The 26,024-nt window shown below is 40.2% G+C and overlaps 1 protein-coding gene and 1 non-coding gene across 2 annotated transcripts in view; one reads left to right on the plus strand and one right to left on the minus strand.

Moving 5' to 3' along the window:
- Nucleotides 1–26,024, minus strand: part of mib1 (mind bomb 1) — a 113,528-nt gene that overhangs the window by 14,584 nt on the left and 72,920 nt on the right. The window lies entirely within an intron of this gene.
- Nucleotides 19,721–19,804, plus strand: Mir133 (microRNA mir-133). Its single transcript, NR_036294.1, has one exon. It is a non-coding gene; the product is annotated as a microRNA mir-133 (primary transcript).

The following is a 26,024-nucleotide window of genomic DNA, read 5'->3' on the forward strand; positions in this document are numbered from 1 at the left end:
AATTCAATGGAACAAATCGCATTGCTCTACGACTTTTAGGTTTTGAAATATGATTTTTTAAATAAATAATTTGGCGCATCCACCATTTTTCTTCGTGTAAAAATAAGCCTTTAAATAAGTTCTCAAGTCAACTATTGTTGTAAAAATGGCGACATAACACGTAAAATAAATCGAGAAATTTGCTGAAATCAACCGCATTGCTTTATGACTTTTAGTCTTTGAGTTATGAATTTTTTTGTTGAATAAAATTTTCCACTATAGATATTGCCTATCTTAATTTTTAGCAAAAAACTTTAAAAGTAAAGATCTCGTTAAAAATTGGTTTCATACGGAAAATGAGCCGTTGAATTCAATGGAATAAACCGCATTGCTCTACGACTTTTAGTTTTTTAGTTATGAATTTTTTTAAATTTTACCTATTTTTGCATTTATTTGCAATTTTCTCGAAAACTATTAGTCGGAGAACAATATTTTTTTTTGAAAAAAAAATAGATAATTTAAAGAGCTTTCCAACGATAATACACTTCATGGGGTTATCTCTGATAGTTCCGGAGCTATTGCTCGACAAATGTTCTGGATACCCAAAATCGACAAAAATTGCGACGAAAATTGAAAAAATCAAACATCAAAAAATCGAACATATGGACTTTTTTTGGACTTTTAACAACTCTAGAGGGTTGTAAAGACATATATAAGTACAAAAAAGTATGATAGAACGAATTTAAAAAAAAATATTTTTTTCACATTCTTGAAGGTAAGTGTATTATTCAGGAATTTTTAGCAAACAAATCAAAATTTTAAATCTCATGAAAAGTTGGAATAACACAGAAAATGAGTCGCTAAATTCAATGGAACAAACCGCGTTGCTCTACGACTTTTAATTTTTGAGTTATGATTTTTTAAATAAATAATTTGGCGCATCCACCATTTTTCTTCGTGTAAAAATAAGCCTTTAAATAAGTTCTCAAGTCAACTATTGTTGTAAAAATGGCGACATAACACGTAAAATAAATCGAGAAATTTGCTGAAACCAACCGCATTGCTCTACCACTTTTAGTTTTGGAGTTATGAATTTTTTTGTTGAATAAAATTTTCCACTATAGATATTGCCTATCTTAATTTTTAGCAAAAAACTTTAAAAGTTTAGATTTCGCTAAAAATTGGTTTTATACGGAAAATGAGCCGCTGAATTCAATGGAACAAACCGCAACTTATAATAACTCGCCGAAAGTAAAGTCTTAAATTCGACAACGACCGCCATATTGTGTCCTGTGCGTGCACCAGATCGACCCTAAAAACGTCCATCACGCTGAAAGGCCCTTCCATAATTTGTGAGGGTCAGGACACGGCGATGATTTATCAATAGCTCAAGCTAAATAAAATTGTAAATGCGAACTTTGATGCCAATAGTTTGCTTGTTCTAAACACACAGGAATATGCCGCCGATTCGAACTCGCTGATCTGAGATTATTAAATATTATTAAATAAGTTTCTCGTGGGCCGATTGTGCCAATACGAGGCGGTATTCTCTTTGGGAAATAATAATTTTTGAAGTTGCGACAGTGTAATACGGCAACTTTACGCCGTCATCTACTAGAACTCTAATGATGATTAATTGTACGTCGGCGTGCTTTATAACGTAAAGGGCGAGCGAGAAGGAGAGCTCGTTCGTGATTTTCGCAATTTATGCATTCCTGTTGCAGTGATTTCCCTTGTAATATGTCGGTATATGTGAGCGCCGTTCTATTATTGCGAAAAGTGGCATTGACAAGATAGCTCCGGCGAAAAATACCAGGGCTGCGAGTCGTTATTCGAAAAATAATGTATATCAACGCTATGCTAATGCGGAGCCCCGGTGAGACGACGACGTTTCCAAGGGTTGCCAGAGAGAGCGAGGTGGAGGAGGAAGACCGCGGTTGCCATGGAGCACCTTGGAACAATCTGCATAATGCGAACACAGGGGCCGAGCCTAATTGCCGACGCTAATGAAGTTTGTGTATGAGACGGTATGAATTGGTCATAATTCACCGGGATATGAGATAATGGCCGATTCCGAGATGAAGGGGCTGATTAGCGATGCGATGCGGCGACGGCAGGTGACGGCTTCATTGCCATGCCGGAGCCGCAGACGCGCCGGACCTTCACCTGTCAGTATTACAAACTAAGAAAAAACCAACGGTCGTCTATACAAGCTCCTAAATCAACTACTAATCAGATTTCTTCAAACTAGAGTTATGCCTTTTGGTATTAAAAAAATCAGTCGATTTTTTAGCAAAAAACTTTAATGGTTTAAATCTCGTAAAAATTGGTTTTACACGGAAAATGAGCCGCTGAATGCAATGGAGCAAACCGCATTGCTCTACGACTTTTCGTTTTTTAGTTATTAAAATTTTACCTATTTTTGTATTTATTTGCAATTTTCTCGAAAACTATTAGTCGGAGAACAATTTTTTTTTTTGAAAAAAAATAGATAATTTAAAGAGCTTTACAACGATAATACACTTCATGGGGCTATCTCTGATAGTTCCGGAGCTATTGCTCGACAAATGTTCCGGGTACCCAAAATCGACCAAAATTGCGACAAAAATTGAAAAAATCAAACATCAAAAAATCGAACATATAAACTTTTTTTGGACTTTTAAAAACTCTAGAGAGTTGTAAAGACAAATATAAGTACGAAAAAGTATGATAGAACGAATTTAAAAAAAAAATAATTTTTTCACTTCCTTGAAGGTAAGTGTATTTCAGGAAATTTTAGCAAAAAGATCAAAATTTTAAATCTCGTGGAAAGTTGGTATAATACAGAAAATAAGCCGCTGAATTCAATGGAACAAACCGCATTGCTCTACGACTTTCAGTTTTTGAGTTATGATTTTTTAAATAAATAATTTGGCGCATCCACCATTTTTCTTCGTGTAAAAATAAGCCTTTAATTAAGTTCTCAAGTCAACTATTGTTGTAAAAATAGCGACATAACACGTAAAAGAAATCGAGAAATTTGCTGAAACCAACCGCATTGCTTTATGACTTTTACTTTTTGAGTTATGAATTTTTTTGTTGAATAAAATTTTCCACTATAGATATTGCCTATCTTAATTTTTAGCAAAAAACTTTAAAAGTATAGATCTCCTTAAAAATTGGTATAATACAGAAAATGAGCCGCTGAATTCAATGGAACAAACCGCATTGGTCTACGACTTTTAGTTTTCAAGTTATGATTTTTTTTTGTTGAATAAAATTTTTCACTATAAGAAATACCTATCGTAATTTTATGCAAAAAATGTTATAAATTTAGATCTCGTTAAATGTTGGTATAATACAGAAAATGAGCCGCTGAATCCAATGGAACAAACCGCATTGCTCTACGACTTTTAGTTTTTGAGTTATGAATTTTTTTGTTGGATAAAATTTTCCACTATGACAAACAGCTACCCTAAATTTAGGCAAAAAATTTTAAAATTTTAATTCTTCTGAAAAATTGATATAATATGTAAAATGAGCCGTAGAATTCAATCGAACAAACCGCAATGCTCTACGACTTTTAGTTTTTTTTTTATGAATTTTTTTAGTGAAAACTTTGATCGCCTCTGTAGCCGGAACCGTTGCCCGTAGCGGCTCCGGGTTTAATCGAAAAAATAGAGAAAATTAAGCGCTATCAGATGATTTTTTGTTCGTTGCTCTAAGTCTTACAGTTTCCCAGTTTCCCAAAAAAAGGTTTCGATTTTCACTTTTTTTCAATTTTCAACCTCCAATTACGGCGAAACTATTAGAGTTATCGAGAAACGGAAAAATCGAGGATAACCGGAATAAAAAACTCTACAAAATGGCATAGGACTCAAGGCAATAGCTCGCAAAAAAATTTCAATTTTCAATCGCCGATTACGGCCAAACTAAAAGAGCTAGGAGAAAACTCTTTTTTCCATCGTAAAAAGCACATCAAAACCTATACGATAGGATAAGTTTTATTCGATTCTGAGACACTTTTAAAATTGACCATTTTGTAGGGGGGGGTGTTAACTTTTTTTATTTTTTTTTATTTTCCCAATTACGACTAAACTATTCGAAAAAGTGGAACTGTTTTGATCCTGACCTATGCAAAATGATCCGGGGAATCGATTGGCATCGAAAAAATTGCCAAATTCCCAATAGTTTTTTAATTATGAATTATTTTAAATTTTATTTTTGCATTTATTTGCAATTTTCTCGAAAACTATTAGTCGGAGAACAATATTTTTTTTTGAAAAAAAGCTCCTAAATCAACCACTAATCGGATTTCTTTAAACTAGAGTTATGCCTTTTGGTATTAAAAAAAATCAATCGTTTTGGTGAACGATTAATTCGGGGACAGGCATGGGTGGAGGTTTTCGTTTGCAAGCCCGCGCTCGTAAACCCCACACTTTTCCAGATTTATTCGTATATCGGCGCTATATTGAAAACCAAAGTATCCGAAATCTCTAAGTTATGACACTTGGTGCGGTAGTTTGGCCTCGTCGTTAGACTTGTCGCCGAACGAGATGGGATTTGGTTCATGTCGTGCACATTTCTAATAGTTTTTCCTTTTCTCCTCGCCGCCGAAACACAATCGACGCACAACAGACAATTTTCTTCCTTTTCCATATTGCATTCAAGTCGAAACATCGTGCCCTGCCTATAATCCAATTCGGCGGCAGCGCCGCTGCCAAGACATTGTTAGATGCTGTCGGCGCTTTCCAACAGAATGAGACCAGAATTGGAAAAGCGTTGGGAAACTTTTAAATTAAATCCAGAGAAAAAGCTTAAAATGTGGACGGCACAGTTTTTGAAACACCACTGCTCGTAAGAATTATCGCCGCACTTGTAAATTTTAACTCCACTGTCACCGACATTCCGCTCGAAATCGTACAATTTAAGAGATAAACAACTCCACTCGATGCCAACGAAAAACCCGAAAGTGGACTTCTTGATCTACGGCTCTGCATATGTTTGCGATCGCGACTTTTTCAACGTCATTAACGAAATTAAATTCTTCCGTTAATTGCTTGGATCGAGTCATTATTTGGGAGCATTCTTTGGCGTCTCGTTGAATTGGAATTAGTTCCGAGGAGGCGCCACAATTGAAACACTCTCCGAAATTATTTTCAAAGTACGGAATAACATTTTACGGGCTTATAATTTAATAATGGGGAAAAACCGCGTCTGGTTTTTTCCTAATTCGAAGAAAATATTCAAAGTGGCGATTTTTTTCCTGTTTAGTGAGCAAGCAAGCGCTGCAATTTGCAATAAACAGGATAATATTTTCCTTATAACCGTAAAAGCGGGCTCTTTTTAATATTTCGTTCCTTTACAATAAAAGTGTTTATCAAAGAGGAGGCAGTAAACAGGGAATATCGTCTCTTCGTCTTAAAGATTAAGACGTAAAGTAAACATAAATCACGCAGAATCCCGTGCGGCTTTTACGACATCTAATAAACATGTAGATATTCCAGTCTGGGATTTTTCGACGTGAATCGGCGCTAATTGCCACGTGAGTTCTATAATACAAGTTGATTTGCCACCTATCTCGCCATTATTCAAATTTCGGAAGAGTCGCAGGCGCCCCTTGTAAGTAAGCAAAGTTCATTGTGTACAGAAAATCAGCATTGGTAATTCATGAAACCGCAGCGGGAAAACGAGCCGGCATAAAGCCGAGTTTATGATACTGACTTTTCATATTAGATACCAGCGGGTTCCGGACTGCCACTGCTGCAGCCTCATCAGCCCAACGATGAGTCCTGATAAGCCGTATAAGCTTATATACGAGCATAATATTTTATTTAACTGCCACCGGGCGGCGAATTTGAAGTTTCACTTGACGCTCATCTCCGACACTCCGGTGTGCGTTGATCGGTTCTTTATCGCCGGTTAATTTCGCAAAAGCGAGCCGCTCGCGAACGTCCCTAACGAGCGCAACATCGACGTTTTCGAGCTAAAGTACGACTTGCGGGATAGTTAGTTACGGTCAGTTACCGTTGAGTTATGATACGTGAAGTTAAGTGCAGGTTTAACTCAACGCCCCGGAGTGGACGCTGATAATTTAGGAGGAAATTGCATTATTGCACGAGGGACGAAAACAATTCGAGAATTAGAATTGCGAACTTTAAGAAGGGCACTGCAATTAAAACAGTATTATGAAAAGGGCGAGTTTCCGCCCGTTAATCGAGCTTCGATCGCCGGATGCGGAAAATGACGATTTCGTCCGTGCCCATTTCGGTTGAAATCTCCCGATCTGACAGAAAGCCCACTTTCCATCAATAAGTAGTAAAAAAGGAAAGCTCAGCACGGAATAATAAGAACGTTTGTATAAATAATGAATAATCGATAAAGAGGAGCGGTCGGTTGGCAGACCGGGCACCGGCTTACTCCAGATATCGACTGGGGGCCGATGATTGTGGCATGCCCTGGCACAGAGCCGGGTCCGGGGCCCTTGATATCGTCGATCAGCCGGTCCTGGGCGGCGATTTTTCACCCATTCAAATCCATCGAAAACGAAACCGCTTCACAGTCGATAAAGCCGCCGCCGCCGGGGGTGGCTTCGATGGCCTTTTATTAGGGGCGCGGCATGTGTGTCAGTCAAGGGGGCTAAAAATCGTGTCGAGGATTCCCGGCACAGGTACTCGACCGTGAAGTTCCCCATTGTTCTTATTATTGATGAGTTCGGCACGGATCCAGGCGAGCCCACCGTGCTCCTCCAGTGACGTCACTGTCACTTCTACTTCGATGATTTATTGATATCTTAGGTAATTACGGAACTCCATAAGCCCGTATCTTATTAGTTAGGATATAGATTACTTATATAAATTACTCCGGTTCCAACCTAATGGAAGTAACCTGAACTGACGCCCTAATAATATTTAGGCGAGACACTCCACGACCTCCTCGAATTTTACAGCCGCGAAAACCCAAATAATTGTGCTAAACACTGACGTCTTCATCTGCGTCGGCTTCCGGTTTTTTCCGGCGTTTCCGTGTTTGCCCTGAGCTGTTTGTATACATCACAATAACAAATAAAAATAAATCGTGAGGGATCTGCGAAAATTTCGACGATTTATGAGCTACCCCAAAAACAGCTCATGCAAGATTTGTGGTCGAACGAATGATCAAACATCTATCCTCTCTGAGAGCTCTATTTAGTATCTCGTGCAAGTTTTAAAAATTTACGATGTAAATTTGTCACAGTTCTCGCGCAAAAACCGAGTCTTATGTTACTTGGGCCGGCGGTGGCGATAATAATAATAAAAAACCGGCACCGGCGACGCTTTTAAATGGCAAAAGCCCGCAGATACGCTTTGATTCTTGTGCATAATTTCGGGGAGAGGAGTCGCTGTTGAAGCCGACCCTCCGCAGATGCTGCTGACCGCAGGGACGCCGTTCTGAAATAGCAACACATATATCAAATATGCAAATTTCGAATTGGTTGTTTTCTGGCAGTTCGGGATGTTAGGTGGGTTCACCTTATGTTTATGCTAAATGCGCCCCCGGAGCACGACACGCTAATCAGGAAATGGAAGGAGGACACTTCTTCACCCAATGCAGCGATGAAATATGTATAAAGCAATACACGTTTCGCTTTATATTTAATGTATTTTGCGACAAAAAAAATTTTGGTACAGGATAATAAATTCACTCGATTTTTAAATTTATACACTATGCCTTTTAGGCGATAACATAAAATACTGATGTTCTACAACAATATTTTTGAAGAGTATTTTTCTAGTTTCTGGCTAGTTAAATGGAAATCGGTAAGTGAATTGATTAGTAATATTCCTTTTTTATCTTTATAACTTTTGATGCCCCGACCGTTATCGCCAACATGAAATGTTGTTCTTGTTCATTACGTTGTTAGACAAAACCAAGAATTTTAAATTTCCACTGTTTAATTTTAATATTATTAAAGTCTTTAATTATTAAAACCTGTCTGAATAAATTTTTTCGCACACAAGATTTTTTTGTCCCGTCCGTCATGTGTAACCAAATTAAATTAATCACAAGTCGTTGCACAAATTCCAAGTTTTACCCTTTAAATTAACAGAATTTTATAACGACTGTTCAACGATTAAAATGAGAGGACTTTTTCGTGTCCCGTCCGTCATCAATTTGTATTTTTTTTCTGTTGCACTTCAAACTTTAAAAATGTGGCTCTAATTGTAAGGAGGACACTTCTTCACCCAATGCAGCGATGAAATATGTATAAAGCATTGCCGAAAGCCCGATTGTTCGAATCGTCTCGCACCCCCGGCCATAATCGACCCGCATCAATCATCGCAGGCTCCAATGATAAACAGCTGACTCGGGGGCGGCATGATTTTTATAAATTTTCGTTCGCTTTCGAGTTTGAATCTGTTATCAGCCGCATTTGACTGTTTCTGAGCAATACAACACTTTAGTTTTTGACTTAAAATACTGACACTGTGCGCTATTTATCAAATTTGGCAAAAGATTGGCTCCGGGGGAATTTTTCACTTTTGACGGCTATAAGAGTGGGCGACGTTTGATTTATTCGGTATTTCGGATTTTTTCGGTTTATTGGGTGGAGAGAATCCGGATTAGGCTTGCGTTGCCAAATTATATAGAAGACAACAGAGCGAAATTGCCTTATTAAATGCGAAAGAGTCATCGGAGATAATAGATCTGTTGAGGGAATCTCACAAACAGCTAAATCGTAAAATAGAGAAATAAATCACAAGTGAAATTTGTGAGGTGCACTAGAAACAACCAGGGAACAAATCACAATTTCTTTATTTTCGTTTCGTTTGTAATAATTTAATTTCTTCACAAGCTGCAGTCGTAATCCACGTGAGAAGCGCTCACCTTGCAAGTGCTTGCCAATATATATCGTTAAAGCGCGCCCTGTTTGTCAAGCTAATCAACGATAAAGCATCCCAACCATGTAGCGTAAATTATAATGAGGCAGGAAACGAAGCTGTATTTTTTCCAGCGCCCGTGTTTTGTTCTTATGCGAAAAATCCATCATGTTTGAGCTTTACATTATAGCAGGGAGCTGGGAGCAATAAAACATTCTTATATATAAATATACACCCCGGAAAGTTTTAACAACCCCCGTCAAGTGGGAGCTGAAATATCCAAATGCGGAGCCGCCACTGCAAAGTAGCTGCTGTTGTTATTGAGGCAATCTCACGTTCGCCATCTTCATGTTTTCCTTCCTTTCGAACATCGCGATATCTTTAATCAATCACCTGTGGAATTTTTAAAAATTGCGGTGGAAATTTGGCGGATGCGCCGGGCGAGGGACGAACAGGGTGCCGGATGTGCGTAATAAAACGCAAAGCGAGTGACTCCCGAAAGGACGACATGTAATTTTCAGAGGCTTTGATTATCGAACCTTCGCGCTCAGGTGGAATCGTAAACTTTCGTTACACCATAAACGTAAAACTTTATAATACCTTATTTAATTATTCAACGGGACGTGCGCCCGGATCGGGAAAAAATTATTTCGTTTCATCTGCGCGTTTTTAATTAAAATACACATTGATAGCATAAATATTAATGGTATTTTAAATGAGGTTGCAAATATTCCATTACATAATTCATGTCACAATTACCGACTTCGGCCCCGGTTATTTTATTCCATCGAACAACGCCAACACATTAATTAATCGGCTCATGTTCTTTTTCGCCCGCTCCTTCAACTTTAATCGAAAACTCCCTCGCGACAATAAAAATTACAACTATTTACATTCTTGAGCAAAGTTGTTTGACGCGAAGCGAACATCATCCTTTCGAATTAGCCGTGTAGTCCCTAGTACGTTATAAAACGATCTGGATTTCCGTTTTACGATCGTTTGCAAGAGTCCTCTGAATTCTAATGTCCAAGTTAAAATTTCAGCGCGAGCACTATCGTTAATGTTGGAATTATTCCAGTTTCACAATTAAATTAAACTATGCTATGAGAGCGCGCCCGGTGCGGCTTTTGCAACAAGGATCAAGACACAGATGTGATTTTATGAAATAATTGACCGCAACAAGAATCGCGGATAAAAGGAACAATGCGTAATTGGACTCGGATACGGTTTATGTCCTGCCACATGAAACACCGACTGCACGGGGGAAACCCTTTTGTTTACAGTCGTTGCTAATTGGTTCGAAAGCTTCGTGCATACAGGGACGCGCCGCATTTTTGGCGATTTTTTTCAAACTTGTTCTAACAGAGATTTTTTTGCCTGATTTAGAAGAAACTCTACTGAGTTTCACTCGCGAGTTTGTGCAAGTTTGGCCAGGCCCAAGAGGAGAAAACGTGATTTATGTCTTGCGGTCAGTTGTTGCTACTTCATCAAACACACCCTATTTTCCTACAGTGCAGTGCAATAAAAATCGTCGATTTTATGACGCTCGTAACCGATAGATTGTGCTTTTTTATGAGCTATTATCGCCGATTAAATACTGTGACGGTGTAATTCGCGTCTAATACCCAAATAATAGTATTTTATTTGCCAACTACTCGGCGTTTCTATTTCGGATCTATTTGAAATAAAAACAATCAAAAGGCGAACATCGTGTAAACAATTATGATCTCATTAATGTCAAAAGTACGCCTGCGTCGCGTGTATCCTCTGCTGTGAGATGCGTTTGCGAGGAAAACCGATCTCCGTTGCTTCTACTTGTATGTGTCGGTGCGGTATCGCGTCTCGGGAATGACGGGGCACGACACCATCTACGCCGGCGGTCCCCCACACTCTCATATGCGGAACCATATTTAGTTCTCGGAGGAGATCGGCATCCCCGACGTATCGTATGACCGCGCGTCTTGACGCTGCTAACTTTAGTCTGTCATTCTTAACCTTCACTTAAGTCGCGCTTTCTCGACGTTTGACCTCAGCGACAACAACAACAAACCGATTTTTTCAACAGCACTGTGTCGCCGTCCCTGTAGGGACAACTTCCACGCTCATACATCTTAATTTACGCGGTGGCGTCCCTCGGGAGCGCAAAAACGTAAAAACATAGTTTGCGGTATGGCGATGACAGTGGGGACGATTCCGGTCAAAGAACGCAACTGTCACTTAAATAATTTTCTCAGATTCCGGCGTAATCCTTCAATGTCGCGACGAGGCACAGCGCCTCATAATTTACGCCACTAATTCACCTGACAAGGCAATGCGCGCACCCCCTTTATCATTCTTTGTGTGCGATCTGGAATCTAGATGGCCCGGTTTAAACCAATGTCCACTCGGATCCCGCCATCGCTCGATGAACACGCAATCCGGGCACGAAACCCCGGCCATACGTCATTCGACCAAATGATCAAAATTTTTAATAACAATAAATTTAATATGCAAGGCAAGAGCCGCAGTTATCCATAAAATATTTGATCGGATCTGGTGCGCTATGCTGCTCATAATATGGAAAATAACGCCGTGAAAATAAAACGTCGCTCCGGTGATACGTCGAAATAATTCGGACGCTACCGTTGGGGAAAGATGATGAGTCGGAAAAAATCCCGACGATTAGTGAGCGTCGTTGAAGGATTGTCATTAAAACGTCCCTTGTTTGAGCTAGACGTGCTTTACAATAGGCATAATTACCTCTCGGAGATCAGTAAACAAGACAATCAATCAGAATCCGGTCGGCTAATACTCGAAATTTGTTACGCGTTTTATCGCCGACGATAAATACCACCGCTCCGACGCAGGATATAACCATCAAAATTTCAATGACAATAGATTCGTAATTTCGCTAGATGATCGGACATCTGGGAATTGCACTCGAATTTATTTCCAAACATCGGAATAATCCCGACAAAGATGTTTTTCCGATTATTCCTTCAAGTCCAGAAATTTGAAATTTAAATAGGATTTAGTCGAATTTCGTTTCGTACCGTTATATGGATTTATCGAATGGCAGCGAACGTGCTCCATCTAGTTCGGCAATTAAGAAAAGGGAACTCCACAAATTATATTTAGACGAAAAATTTGTATTCAAGAAGTTTTTCCCCACAGCCTACACATGCACGAAACAGAAATAAACTCGATTAAACCCAATTATTTGCTGGAAAACTTTGACACAAAAATGACTAAACCTCTCAACAACCTTGCCTTTGGCCATTCAAAATGATTTTAATAACGTTAAGTTTCTTTCAAAATACACGTCTCGCTTTATATTTAATGTATTTTGCGACAAAAAAATTTTTGGTACAGGATAATAAATTCACTCGATTTTAAAATTTATACACTATGCCTTTTAGGCAATAACATAAAATACTGACGTACTACAACAATATTTTTGAAGAGTATTTTTCTAGTTTCTGGCTAGAAAATGGAAATCGGTAAGTAAATTGATTAGTAATATTCCTTTTTTATCATTATAACTTTTGATGTCCCGTCCGTTATCGCCAACATAAAATGTTGTTCTTATTCATTACGTTGTTAGACAAAACCAAGAATTTTAAATTAACACTGTTTAATTTTAATATTATTGAAGTCTTTAATTATTAAAACCTGTCTGAATAAATTTTTTCACACACATGATTTTTTTGTCCCGTCCGTCATGTGTAACCAAATTAAATTAATCACAAGTCGTTGCACAAATTACAAGCTTTACCCTATAAATTAACAGAATTTTATAACGACTGTTCAACGATTAAAATGAGAGGACTTTTTTGTCCCGTCCGTCATCAATTTGTATTTTTTTCTGTCGCATTTCAAACTTTAAAAATGTGGCTCTAATTGTAGGTATAAAGAAAAATTTATTTCTACTGATACTGTTCGTAAAAATGGAAAATAAAATCTAAAAATTTGTACAGTGTCCGGTCCGTTAAAATGGCTAAATATGTTCTATAAATACATAGATATTTAGCGAAAACCACCATTTATTTTCCCTTGAGACATTATTACTCCTTGCTACTTCGAAATCGTAAGAAAGTAAATCAGAAATTAAAAATTACTAAGGCGAAGATCAGTAATTCGCTAAGAAAGAAGAGAAGAATGAGAATAAAAACATAGAAAAAAAAGGCATTGGTGGGTAACACAGAGTAGTTTCAATTTAAAATTTTAGACGCAAATCTCCGCTGTTTTCTCAGCCCTGACGGTAACATCGGCCGCTCCTCTTAATAAGATTGACATTCCCCTTTAGAAGTGAAATACTTATTTGAATTTAATAGTCAAGGGTGTCGCACTGCGCCTTAAATTTTTGCCGTTAACTTGGCAAAAAGTCCTGCCAAGTGTGCCAGCACAAGGACCATTTGAAAAACTGTTTGTTTATCGCAGGGCGAATTCGCGCCCTTTACTTTCCTTTTCTTTCACCATAAACGCGCCCTTCCGATCGTAAGTCATACGAGTCACGTAGCGCTTCCATTACCATCGGAACTAATCCGTCCGTCAGCGGTTTGCGGCCATAAACTCGTGCAAGTGACAGGAGTGACAGTGGCGGCATTTTGCAACTTGCCAACGGCCATCCCAGGGCTGTATCAATTCGGTTGGCGCCCGAATGACCCGCGGCGTCGGAAGTTAAAGTGGTTTCCAGAACAAATACCGAAAGATGTTCGACATTTTTGCGTTCGGAAAGTTTCGTCCGTCGACGCCCAATGAAGAACCGAAGACGGAGGAGAGAAAAAAAGGACGTCGAGACCGGAACGTTGCAATCCTTACAAAAGGAGCTCCAATTTTAAATGCACTGACCTTAATTTCACGCTCCGTGGGCCGACTTCCATTAAAACTTTCGCAAGGGGAAAGATGGAGTTTTTCCGATGAGACGTCCAGCGCGCCGATTTTTGGCTTTTTGAGCCGCTGCTGGGGCTGACGTCTCATGTGCAAATTCGACGCTCGAGATTAATTGCTGTCATTTATTATGTGGCGTGGTGTACGTGACGTGATTTTAAACTTTAAGGTCTAGACTGGTAAGTATCCGGGAGCGGACGCCTTAATCCGGCCCTGTCTGGCATACGTTTATGGAGTCATATAATAAATGAGGCGGCTGTATTTTTTACGGCCGGTGAAATATCTAAAAAGCGCAAGTGAGGGTTTTAATTAAATTTTTATTAAAGTCGGGGCTTTAATTTTTTACGCCCACGTCTGGGCGCTCCTCTATTAGCAATGCGAACGAAAAAATCGCATTTCCATCGAACGTTATTGTGTCTCGGAAACAATTCGCTGTGATCCTTAAAGGCGTACGGACCGACAGTTTTGTATGAGGAAAGGAGCGCAACCATCCTTTTTGGGGAAACGCTACTTTAGTGTAACACTAGCTGTGATAGCGGGACTAACAGAAATCCTTCCTTTTTATCTTTCTTTTGATGTCGAAAGCGGCTTTGTAAGATACAAATAAATAAACAGCTTTAGCAAACCTACATGTCTGGGGGATTTAAATACAGAAAGTTTAAACGCGCGTAACTGATAGCAATTAACAACAGTGTTTCGAAAATCGATGACCTCAATAACCGAACAAAACTTTCGGCCACCGCAAGGTCCAGGAATCGTTCCATCCATTCAGGATTTAATGTCTTTCCCAACGGCCCCACCGACATAAAGTCCTTACAATACACCGAGCCATAATTAGTACAAAAACCATTTAGCCCCGATCCCGGCCTGAAGAAAATATCTATACAGAGGCCAGAGGCCACTGATGTTATCATTAGCGTCCCGGAAGCCGCAAGAATTTTAAACAGAGTTCGTCTGGCTCGCTCCAACGACCGGTATTAAGAGCACATGTTGCAAGACAAAGTGTATTATTGTAGATTCCGTGTTTTGCGCTCCTGCGGTCATTAATTAGACTTCGAAAAACGTCCACAAATCGAAGCGGTGCGTGGGCGGGCGGTGGGGGAAGCCCCGAAATTCCGAGAGAAAAGCGGAGTAAATAAAGTCGGTCCGGCGTTCGAATAAGAGGCGGTTATCTAGATGAGAGATCGAAAAACTGGATTGCATTCGCCCAGGATGACAGTTTGAACTCGTCCAATATTAGGGGATATAAAAGTCTTTAAGATACCCACTCTGGCATTTCCGTCCCCCTCGCGCGCCTCTCAAAAGTATTGCAGAATTCAGCAAGACGCATAGCGCATAGATATAGCAAAATCAATACAGAGACGAGAGTTGAGCCCGCATCATACTATTCCAATCCATAGCGTTGGGGTCGAGAATGCACAATGAGTTTCTTGTATTTCGACGGCTTGTCTCAACAGATTTACCCGGCGATGGCTCTTCCTATCTTTAATTCCGTATTGATTGATGAGCCAGATGCCACAGACCCGAGCGGGGCTCCCGAACGCTTCGAGCTGTTATGGTTTTTTAGCACAAAAATAAATTGTTGGCGCTCGTCAACAGGTAACCCTGTTTATCTTCACTTCCAGCAAGTAATCATGTTTATTAGTCTGGAAACCGTAACTGAAGTTGGTGTTGTATCAGTTTTAATGGAACTAGTCTTGTTTTCTCACCGGAAACTTCCTAGACACTTCCATGCACTGACTTAATAAACAACAACCACTCAAACTGATTTAGCGATTTGTGAAATACATTTTTCCCGGCGCATCCACCAAAACGCGTACATGTCAACGTGCTATCTTGCCCCGCTTATGAGCTCCTTTGTTTACAAGACAATCCCTCAAATTCGCGAACACAGTCAGATAACTTTCGCTGCCTACATATTTCATGACTGTTGTCATAATTCGACTTCTTTACGGCCTTCCACAAACAAAAGCGCTGAAATATCACATGGAACATGATGCGAGAAAGTATTCTTGGGAATTCTTCACAAGATCGAATAAACAAGCCTCTGCCAACAATAAAAACCCAACGCGATAATATCTCGCCGACGTTTTTATGCGATATGTGCACTCCTCGCAATTATTCCGATTAGACGGCAAGGAAAATAACGCCAAGTTTGATGAAAGAATTAACTTTTTCCATCGACACGGAGCGGTTTTTAAGTGGAATTAACTCGTAAATTTAATGCATCTCCTCCTTTACAGCTGTTCTCTAATTAATTTCGAAGAGTGCACACAAAGACTGATCGATTCGCGATCGAAAGAAGAAACAATTAAGCGCGATGCTGCGAGTTTTGTCTTGGCGGAAGAATTTTTAATGGAATTTACAAGCAGGAGTCGTCGAATTTACGAAGCGTAACGCCTGTTGGTTGTCACACGCCTTGAAAAACGGTTACGAAACAGAACCGTCTGAGGTCGGCGGCTCCTCCTTCCTAATTCTGATTAATTTTATTGCAGCTTTAAAATGCTTTCTCTTTAATAACGTCGTAAAACGCGACGTCGCCGCTGCATTTTTGCGAATTCAATTCGCGATTTCGGCCACTTTCGCCCCTCATATTTCAGTTAATAAGCTGATGACTCGGCCGAACCCCATCTTTCGATAACGTTCAGCGTAATCCCACCTGCTCCCGGCCGTGTCGTGTCGGAACACCCTTCAAATATGTACTCAGCCACCCCACAATCACACTCGGCCGAAGAAACACGGCCTGTTCTCGGCTCAGACTTCCTCCTAAATTATTAATTCGGAACTTTCTCGCGTGTGACGTCTAACGTCACTATAATATCGTCGGTTGGCTTTTAACCTCTCGGATGTTTTTTGTGTGTCTTCAGCTGAGCCCTTTGATGTGTCAGTCACGATTCAGAGAGGTAATAAACAAGATATCGGTTTAATTAAAGCGAGAGGGGCACGATGTTTCGTTGTTGATAAAAGTGTGTTTTATGCGGTGGTCGCGTGCCGAGTGGCTAATTACCATCGTCTCGCTGGATTATTATTTCCATTAATTGCATAATTCATCGAGATTGGTGCAGGGTTTCGGGCATCCAAGCGGGCCATCGATTCTCTAATAGATTATTAAAATCGTGCTCTTTATGGAAATTGCTAATGGGGAAGTTTCGCCTCTGAAACAATCCGCCACCACGTACACATGATAATTAAACTGTTCCGGAGTTTAGATTCGATAATTGCTTAATCTTCGAATGTACACGAGCGAATTAAGAAGTCTTCCATTAGCTGGGGCCTAATGTGTGTGAGGGTGGAAGAAATCGATTTGATTTCCTCTCGCATTAAATACCACCCTTTGAAAAATAAAAATAGCTCGGTCTTTCCCCTGATAGGTAGTCATTCAGTAAATAAGAAAGTCAATATTCGCTTTCGGTATTACAACAGCTGGAAGTAAATCTTTTTAATAAATCTAGTGGAAATGCGCCTCCCTCGTCAAGGTCTCCGGACGCCGGAAATCACGTTGCGTGCAGAAAGGCCGACGGTGTACCGAAAACGGCGCAAGCGTCGCGACGACGACGTCTCTTCGCAACGCTCTCTTGCCGAAGCTTCAGTCTTTTACTTTCGGCAATATACCGGATAGCCAAACTAGATTTGACTGCCGCGTATTTTGAATTATTTATGTGCAACGAGACGGATTTCCGAACGTCTCTCTACTAAAAAACGCGAAACAGCGGAGCGACGACAGGATGGTCGCAAAGTGCCGACTAAAAACGGGCCGAAGGGTGAACCAAGTTCAAAAGTAAGTTTTACACTAGCTGTTCGCAATTTACGGCATTTTTGAGTGGAAACTGCACCTGCACCCACAAGCCGAACGAAAAAGGAAATATACGTCCCAATGTCATACAATGAGGATTTTATTTCGCTTAAAACATACGTTCAATTAAGAAAATTGTCAATGCATTACAAGCGGTTGAAACAAATAAAATCTTCACTACACCGGGTGCTCAAAAACCGGGCACCAACTTATTAGTATGTGGTAGAAAAATGCTTAAATATACAGGTAAAAATAGTAATAAAATTCATTGTATTAAAGTTACTGATAAAATAACGAAATAAATAAATTATTTCTGAAACGGTTACCTAGAAAATAACATCCAGTGTTGGCACATCTAAAAATTGTGATTTTTGTGAATTTTATTTTTTTAATTTAAAAAAAACTGCTAAAGTCTGGTAGTAAATTTAAAAACAATTATTCATCCTTGTGTTAATACATATAAAACATAAAAACATTAAAAAACTAAGAAAACTGAAGAAGTTAACAAAATAACTTTGTGGCTTTTTTAAAAAATGACTAAGAATTTTTCCAAGATTTCTCAACTAATCTATACATGCTTCTTAACAACGTATCACTGAGTTGGTGCGCCAGTTTTTGAGCATCTCTCCGATGACAAGACATCTAAAATGTTTTGTTGCAAGTCAATTTCTTTTACTCTTTGTCTATCCGAATCAATTGTGTGATGTTTTTCATGAAAACATATCATTTAGGTATATTAAGTCTGTTTGCTGCAGGGTAATAAACTTAATCACGAGTGACATAATGACCTAGAGAAGTTACGAGCTGTAAAATTACGAGTATTGTTTTTAACAACCAAAGTGTTCAAATCGCCTTCAGAGCCTAATAACTTTGTTGCTTTTCGTGATTTTAGTTGTCTTGCAATTTGAAAAACAGTTTGTACAAGAACTAAAATACAGGAGCTTAAAAAAATCATTCAATAAAGTAGTGAAATGTTGCAAGAAAAACTTTAAATAACCATTAGTACTACATTTTCAGACTTTTAGTAATGTTTTAATGTGGTAAATATCTTATTTAGGCAGTGTCACGACTTATTGTCGAGACATTTCGATTAACATAACATTTCTGAAGAGAATAAATGAGAATAAAAACTGAAAAATGTATCTATTTTATGACGATTACGTAAAGTGCCAGATAAATGCAAACTTAATGTGCGAATGTTTAATTACGCTGAGTAAAAATTTGCATTCCTCAAGTGCAATTTTAATGTCACTAAGTAGGATGAAGGAAAAAATTCAATAACCCACGTATATGAAAAATGCCGATCATTTCCTGTTTAAAGTTCGAAACAAAACGTAAAAAAGCCCGGGGTAGGGAATTAAATTCTCTCTTTTTTAGTTAGATTGAATAGTCATAATAGAAATTTTTACATAAAAGCTTACAATGTCCGTTTCCTTTAATCGAATCCGCTCGACATTTGAGCGCTTTTGAGAGAATTCCAGTATTTTAATTGTTACAAAATTAGCCAAACACAACCAAAAATACACCGTCCGTTATTTTCACGTTTTCCGATTTATTTTGGTATTTTTTGGCATGGTCGTGAGACGTTCGTCGTCGAGTATACGAGGGATATCCGCGTGCACTTCCGTCCGTTCCGTTCGCAATCGCACACAGACACACTCACACACATACAAAGGGGGTGGTGTGAAGTGGCGTCGTGATCGCGCGCCGATAAATAAAGGTCCGTCGATTAGAATAAGAGCAAAATTCAAGTTGAAAGTAATGTGCCGAAAACAAATGTACGAGCAAAACTGGAGCAGGGTGCAGGCAGTGAATAGGTAATCGGGGTGTTGGGGGTTAATGTGCAAGAATGCGGAGTGGGTGTGCCCGCGTTGGAGCGGACGCGCATGGCGGCCGGGCACACAAGGCGCCGACGACAGCGTCGCGATGCTGCGACGCTCAGTCGAGATCTGGACCTCCACGAGACGCCATGGCGCCCACGCCGCCGCGGCGCTCCTTCTCCAGGGTGCCAACCCCCGGTGCAGTGCTCGGTGGCAGTGCGGGCCGCGCGTGCAGTGCGCCTCCAGCCCGGAGCGAGTGCCGAGTGCGATGCCCGGAGACGTGCATCTGGCCCGAAACGGCCGCCTCCCCGAAATAGCACGGCTTCAGTTACCTCAACACGCGCCAGTGACATTCCGACGCCTTCGCCCGGCCGCCGCCACCTGATCTACCCTTTGACGAAATGTCACGACTTGGTTAGGCAATGTGCAGCTTTAGCTGGTTGAATCCGGGTCAAATTGTAAATGCTATTTGGTCCCCTTCAACCAGCTGTGGTTGACATTGCGAGCAACGAAACCGGTGATTTATGGGCGACCGACACGGGACGCAACCAAGGTATATGCCCGATTTTAAAGCCGGCGAAAAAACTCCAACAATGATGGATCGCCGGCCCCGGAGGAGAACACGTGCCGCAAAAACCATCGGCCCGACGTCAACTAACTTTAATTAAATTTGCGGCATAAATAATTCAAACCGTGGAGGTCCTCCTCAACGGCTAAAAACTTCAAGCCTCGTTAACTCCCGGTGTTTTGGCAAATAGTCGCACTCCCTGCGAAAATCGACTTAATTACCGGTTGCGTCTGCAATAAGCATCAAACGAGATCGAATTACGATAAGCATGACGCGATGCTCAAAAGGACACATCAGCATCGGTAGCAACAGCGCGCGTTCCGCAAACATCGCATGATCCTTCCATATTAATCATTCAGCTCTCGGTGGTTCTATTTAGTATTCATCCCAACGTCCTTATCGCAGGAGGAGCGAGAGATACACGGGACAAGGACGGGATCACCTTTGTCTCCCAACATCTTGCCTGTCATCTTGAGCGACGCTAACTAGCGGCCCCTCATTATTTCATTTATTATTTCACTGCCTAGCTGCACAAGACGATAGCGCCGGCGACCAATCAAAAGAAACACGAAAATTGCGGATTCCTCACGCCCGCACGCAATTATCGAAACGCGCAGATCGATCGTCGACACTCCGAGGGCTCAAATATTTAACTCGCGATGATGCGCCGATCCCCACGTCTAAAATTGTTTTTCGCGCAATTAGACTACATTCAAGTTTACCACAGCAAAGCCCATGGAAAACACACATTTTATCATTTTTTCAATCTTGTTTGGTCATCGTAAATAACTATTGCCTTAACGAAAAATTAAAAATAGCACACCACGCTGCGCCATTTTCGCCGTAAGGACGAGTTCCCCTAATTTCCATTTAATCCCGGAGGTGTTTCACTGACAGTACCTATAAATATTAAAACGAGTCCCGTGAGTTTGCACTGAACTCAATAACAACAACGATATCGAAGTAATAAAACGCAAAGAATATTTCGGGACAAAAGGTCGAATTTCCCCTCCAGGTCTTCGGGGAGGTTTTCCAGAAGATGGTTTTTAAAATTAAACCGTTCGCATAACAATAATATACGGCGCGCTTTGCATGATTGTATTTTTAACCGTTCGAATAAATTTAACTCAACTCGTCGACGACGTTGTTTAAGTTATGAAACGAAAGTAAATATGTAATGTGTGACTTTAATTAAACCATCTATTTGATTAGCATTTTTCCAGGGGCGACATGACAGTGAAGGAAGGAAAAAGAAAACGTCTCGACGCAGACTTTCGGCATAAATTTTCCTCCTGCGTTGAAAAACACACCAAGTTATAGTTAACGAGTTTTTAATATCGAAGCAAGCCTGGCGTGTACACAAAAAGTCAAACATGAGTTTTAAATGAAATGCTGGCAAATCTTGATGACGATTTAATCAGTACCATAAATTTTTCAGGAATTCGCACACTCGATAAAAGAACAATTTCCATAAATTCGCCTTTATCATAGTTATGTTTCTATTTATCGCGTTTGATTGTTTTTTAATTCCATAAAATGACAAAACCATAATTTGGCCAGACGCCAAAAAAATTCAAAACGATCGAATGGAAACTTGTGCCAATTAAAATTGTTTCGAAAGTTTCGCATAAAAACTTGACCAGCGCTACTTTGAGTTTATTCAAAATCAGTGCCTTAGAGCTTAATAAATTTGCTCGCGTCAAATCGGCACTTCGTCGCACTATTTACAAACATCATGCCAGTCAATCCAGTCCATTATTATCATTATTATTACTCGTACGAACATTATTTTCGGTTGGTAAGCCAAATAGCGATGGCATGGTGCCTGCTCGTATAAAAATATCTATTTACACAATTATTTTTGTCGTATTCGGCTGCACCGATTGTCCCTATTCCAAGTTGTTGATGTATCGCGTAGCGCGCACTAAAACTAATTGTTTATTATCGCGATGGGCGGTTATAACCGTTTTGTCGCTCCCTCGGCACAGATACGTTTACCGTCTCCTGGGAGGCAGTTAATCATGATATATCAATATTGAATCTGATCTGCGACACGTTGTTCGACATGCGGTTTCACCTGGCGAAGGCAAACAAATCCGCAAATAAATTAATGACATCGCGACCAAAAACGTTTTAATTTCACTTGTGAATCGATAAATAATACAAATAAAACCGTCAGGAAGCGATCGCTTCCATCACATCCCTTTATTTTACGAGAGCTAAATCACTGTTTTCGATCAAACAAAACAATAATTGAATCTCGGAACGAACAAGTCCTGCAAGGACAACAGAAAAATATCATTCATTCGCATTGGTAATTTGCAAACCTCTCCGCTTTCGTACTCCTCCGCTAATTTAATATTATTATTATCTTGATGACCTTATTAGGCGACGTCTGAGACTTCGGCGGATCCTTCATAATCTCCAATTTTTCCACTTAGAGAGACTTTATAAAATTTTTGCATCTGGCTTTATTGCTATTTCAACGAATTTATTACTTTAAGGATCCGGCAAGATCCGCGCTTCTTGTAATAATTTAAAGTTAGTAAAGGACGCAAACTCGAGTAATAGAAAAATCGAAATCGGAGTGAAAACCCACTCAATTGTTAAACATTTGTTGTCCAATCTACTCGAAATTTAGTCAAATATTTGTGATGAATTTATTTCAATCGCTCGTAACGGCGCAAATATTGGACATTGTGTGCTGTTCAATCGCCCGGCTATTTTACGACATTATTTTAAAATTCTAAAGCACTGGGTCAGTCTATAAATAAAAAACAGCGTCCTAATTGACACGTTACGTTCCCATTCATTACGATTACAGCACGACAATGCTAACATGCAAATATGCAAACTTTTCATCGTTTTGCGAGCATTTCGATGATGCTATTTATTTAAATGATTTAGATATGAATTATACTGTTAATGCTGTCACCGAAGCGACATTAATTACGTTAAATTAAAATGATGACTTTAGCCGGCCGCATAAAATAAATCATAGTAAATATCATAAACGCGTATTAATTCCAATTTGAACAGTTTGCAAGTTATGTTACAGCCAGGCCGAAAGGAAGCAGGACACAAATCGGGACAATACAAGCGGCAACTCCGGTGATTAGGTGACACCTTTATGTCGTATATCAAAGATCAAAGACGATCAATTCTGTCCCTTAATGGGGAACACGACTGCGGCCTGTACAGAGGTTGTGCGCACACCGCCCAACTTTAACAATCATCGTACACGACTCTTATTTAGATTTGTTATTTCCAACAGAACATAAACGGAAAATTACGAGCCTTCGAGGCGATAAATCTGAATGATTAGCAAATACGGGCAGCATCCGTGCTTGGTATTATGCCGGCGAATGAACATCGTTAACGGCGATCACATGGGACCCTCGCACTAGTTTCTCATTATTCTCCAGTTGTTCAATGATTTACACGCCGGCGATTAAAAATCGATGCGCAAATTCCGTTCTCTCAATCACACCTAATTAAAAATTTGAACAATTCGCGCCCTCAAGGGTGTCAGAAAGAGGTGTTAACGAGGTCCAGGTCCAGGGCCCTTTTACAACCGAAATAATTTAGGTAGGCCGCCTTCCTCGATCACGTTCCCATTCATGATGAGCACTTTTACACCGTCCTAAATGGACCCTCCACTTGTCCGCCTCTTCAGCAATCGACCGCGAGCGAGTTAACGATTTTCGAGTTAAATTACAGGAATTTATGCCATCCGAGGGTCTTGCCATAATTCTTTCGGGAGTTTTTTGTCCGAATGTGTGTTGTTTCGGGGAATGACACTCGGTCGGTTTATTTACGAAAGCCGCAGAATCCGAGTCCTGGACGGCTAATGGAACTGGGGGTGGAACACGGCCGGAAGGCTCCTCTCGAATACGTTGCAAATTGAAAGGGTTATCTTTATTTATTGATATGGGCCGTATAACAAATAAACAAATGTTGGCTCTCTCGGGGGCGCACTTCACTCTTCTCAAGTGGATCGGACACCGAGTTTTTAATTATGAAATCAATCCAGAATTTCATTAACGGCCCAGCGAGGCTATAATGAGTTTAACGGGAAATTGAATCGTTTTAGCTAAGCGATTGGACATGCAGACGGTGTTTCCATTAATCAAACGAATTTTCGATTGTATGCCCGCTACAACCGTCAATATTAATTCACCCGAGTGTATGAAAATTTTCCGCGAGGCATCACTCCGAAAACGACAGTCACGGCGGTTTAATTTGCGCCAAGTTGCACGTTTTTGCTTGGCCGGGCTAAAAACTAGAAACGCGCACCTAATTAAACTCCGCTCCCTCGAACGCGTCCGGAATGGCCGCGGCCATGTGGTGATAACTCGAACAACAATAATCATAGTTCTAGGCGATATATTTCGTGTGATAAATGCGCCAAAGTTGGGCGCGAGAGACCTCCTCGACAGAGGCTCTTGTGCATTCGGTGTAGTGTTGATAACGGCGGCTCCGCCGACATAAGTCATGTTTAATGACTCAACGAGTACTCCCCGAGTCTTTTTATTTCCACGAGACGCGTGTTTTTAACGGCCTGTTTCGCCCCGAGAAATGCGCCGACCGCCACAAACACACACACCTGTCCGATGGCAAAGAGACCGGATTTGCTTAAACGAAAATTCTAATCTACGGTAAATACGGGCGGAACCCGGCGCCTCCGCCAATATTACGTCGTAAACTAGCGCCGCGCCGAAATTCTTTCACAAAGCGGAAACGCTTCAACAACTATTTTTAAATTTTACATAAGCTATTTTCGCCCTGTCAACTTTACAATCTAATTCTGTCAAATAACTTCACGTTAAACTTGTAAACTTGAGAAAATTGGAACTTAGGCTCACTACCCAGCACTAAAAGACAACAAAGATATAAAGGACAGGGCCTTAGCGCCATAATCACGAAACACAGCGAATTTTTACGTCCGACGCCAAGTCTAATCAACCCCTAAATCGGAGTTATGATGCGACCCTCGTAAATAATTTTCCGTTTTTGCGATAAGTTTGTTCAAGACCCCGCAGAAGCATTTTAATTATAGCCGAGTAAACAGAAATTAGCCCCATTTGATAAATCGTTAATATTTTATGCCTGCGCTAATAAAAATCGGGCAAGTTTTTTATTTTGTATCGTAAAGCAACTCGGCGGAGTAATAAAGAAAACAAAGCCTCTTTCAAAGTCGATGTTTTAATGACTGTACATGGGATTTTTTCTGCGATTCGTGGTCAGCGGAGCACGCTGATTAATCGTCCCAACGTGAACAATCATAATTAATTCCGCGTGATAAACACGGCGAGATAGAATTGATCAGACGCCATCGAGTAGGAAACAGGCGTTACGTGCACCCGTTTATAAATTCCCTCGATGATTTGATGCTACCTGTTATAGATCGGTTATTTATCGCCGTAACTGTTGCTTAACGCCGACATGTGATTGCAACTTCGCCGACCATGGAGCGATTTAATTAACAACAAACTGGAACACGTTCACCTACGTCACGATTTAAAATAACCCGGCGCTCATATTTCGAATTTTCCTTCCAATCGACGATAATTCAAACGCTCGCGTGACGCCGCGACGAAGCCTTTCCATTTCGAAATGGGACGTCGGAAGGAATTCGGGCATAAATATAAATGTTAATAGAATTTTTCTACGACCATTATTTGGCGAACAGTCAAGGATTTTCGAATAAAAAATTATTGACCATTTTAGAACAAACCAATTACTGGTGGTGCTATCATGGCGCGTTCAAGCAATACCGGGACTGTTCTCCGTTCGTTTCGATATTGTTTCATGACTAAATACACAATTTTTCCTCAAATGTTCGCTCATACAGCGCGGAATTGCTTTCAAAATGTGAAAAACAAGGAATCTTAAGCTTGTTTGATATCGAAACGGCAGTGAAATAACAAAAAGGATCAAGGACGTTATTTAAACCAAATTGCCTGCTTTTTGCTGCAAGACAATTGAAAACGGCGCTTTTTTCTAACCCTAAATGTTGGCCGCAAGGCCAAAAATTCGGTGATGGCCGTTGCTAAAAGCTGCATCCATTATTTAGCCACCTTTCCGTGTTACAACCACTCAAGAAGCAATTTTCATAAAGGCTCGATATGATGGGGTGATTAAAATTTTCGGGA

This window comes from Tribolium castaneum, chromosome 5 (assembly GCF_031307605.1).
Source record: "Tribolium castaneum strain GA2 chromosome 5, icTriCast1.1, whole genome shotgun sequence".
Classification (NCBI taxonomy): Eukaryota; Metazoa; Arthropoda; class Insecta; order Coleoptera; family Tenebrionidae; genus Tribolium; species Tribolium castaneum.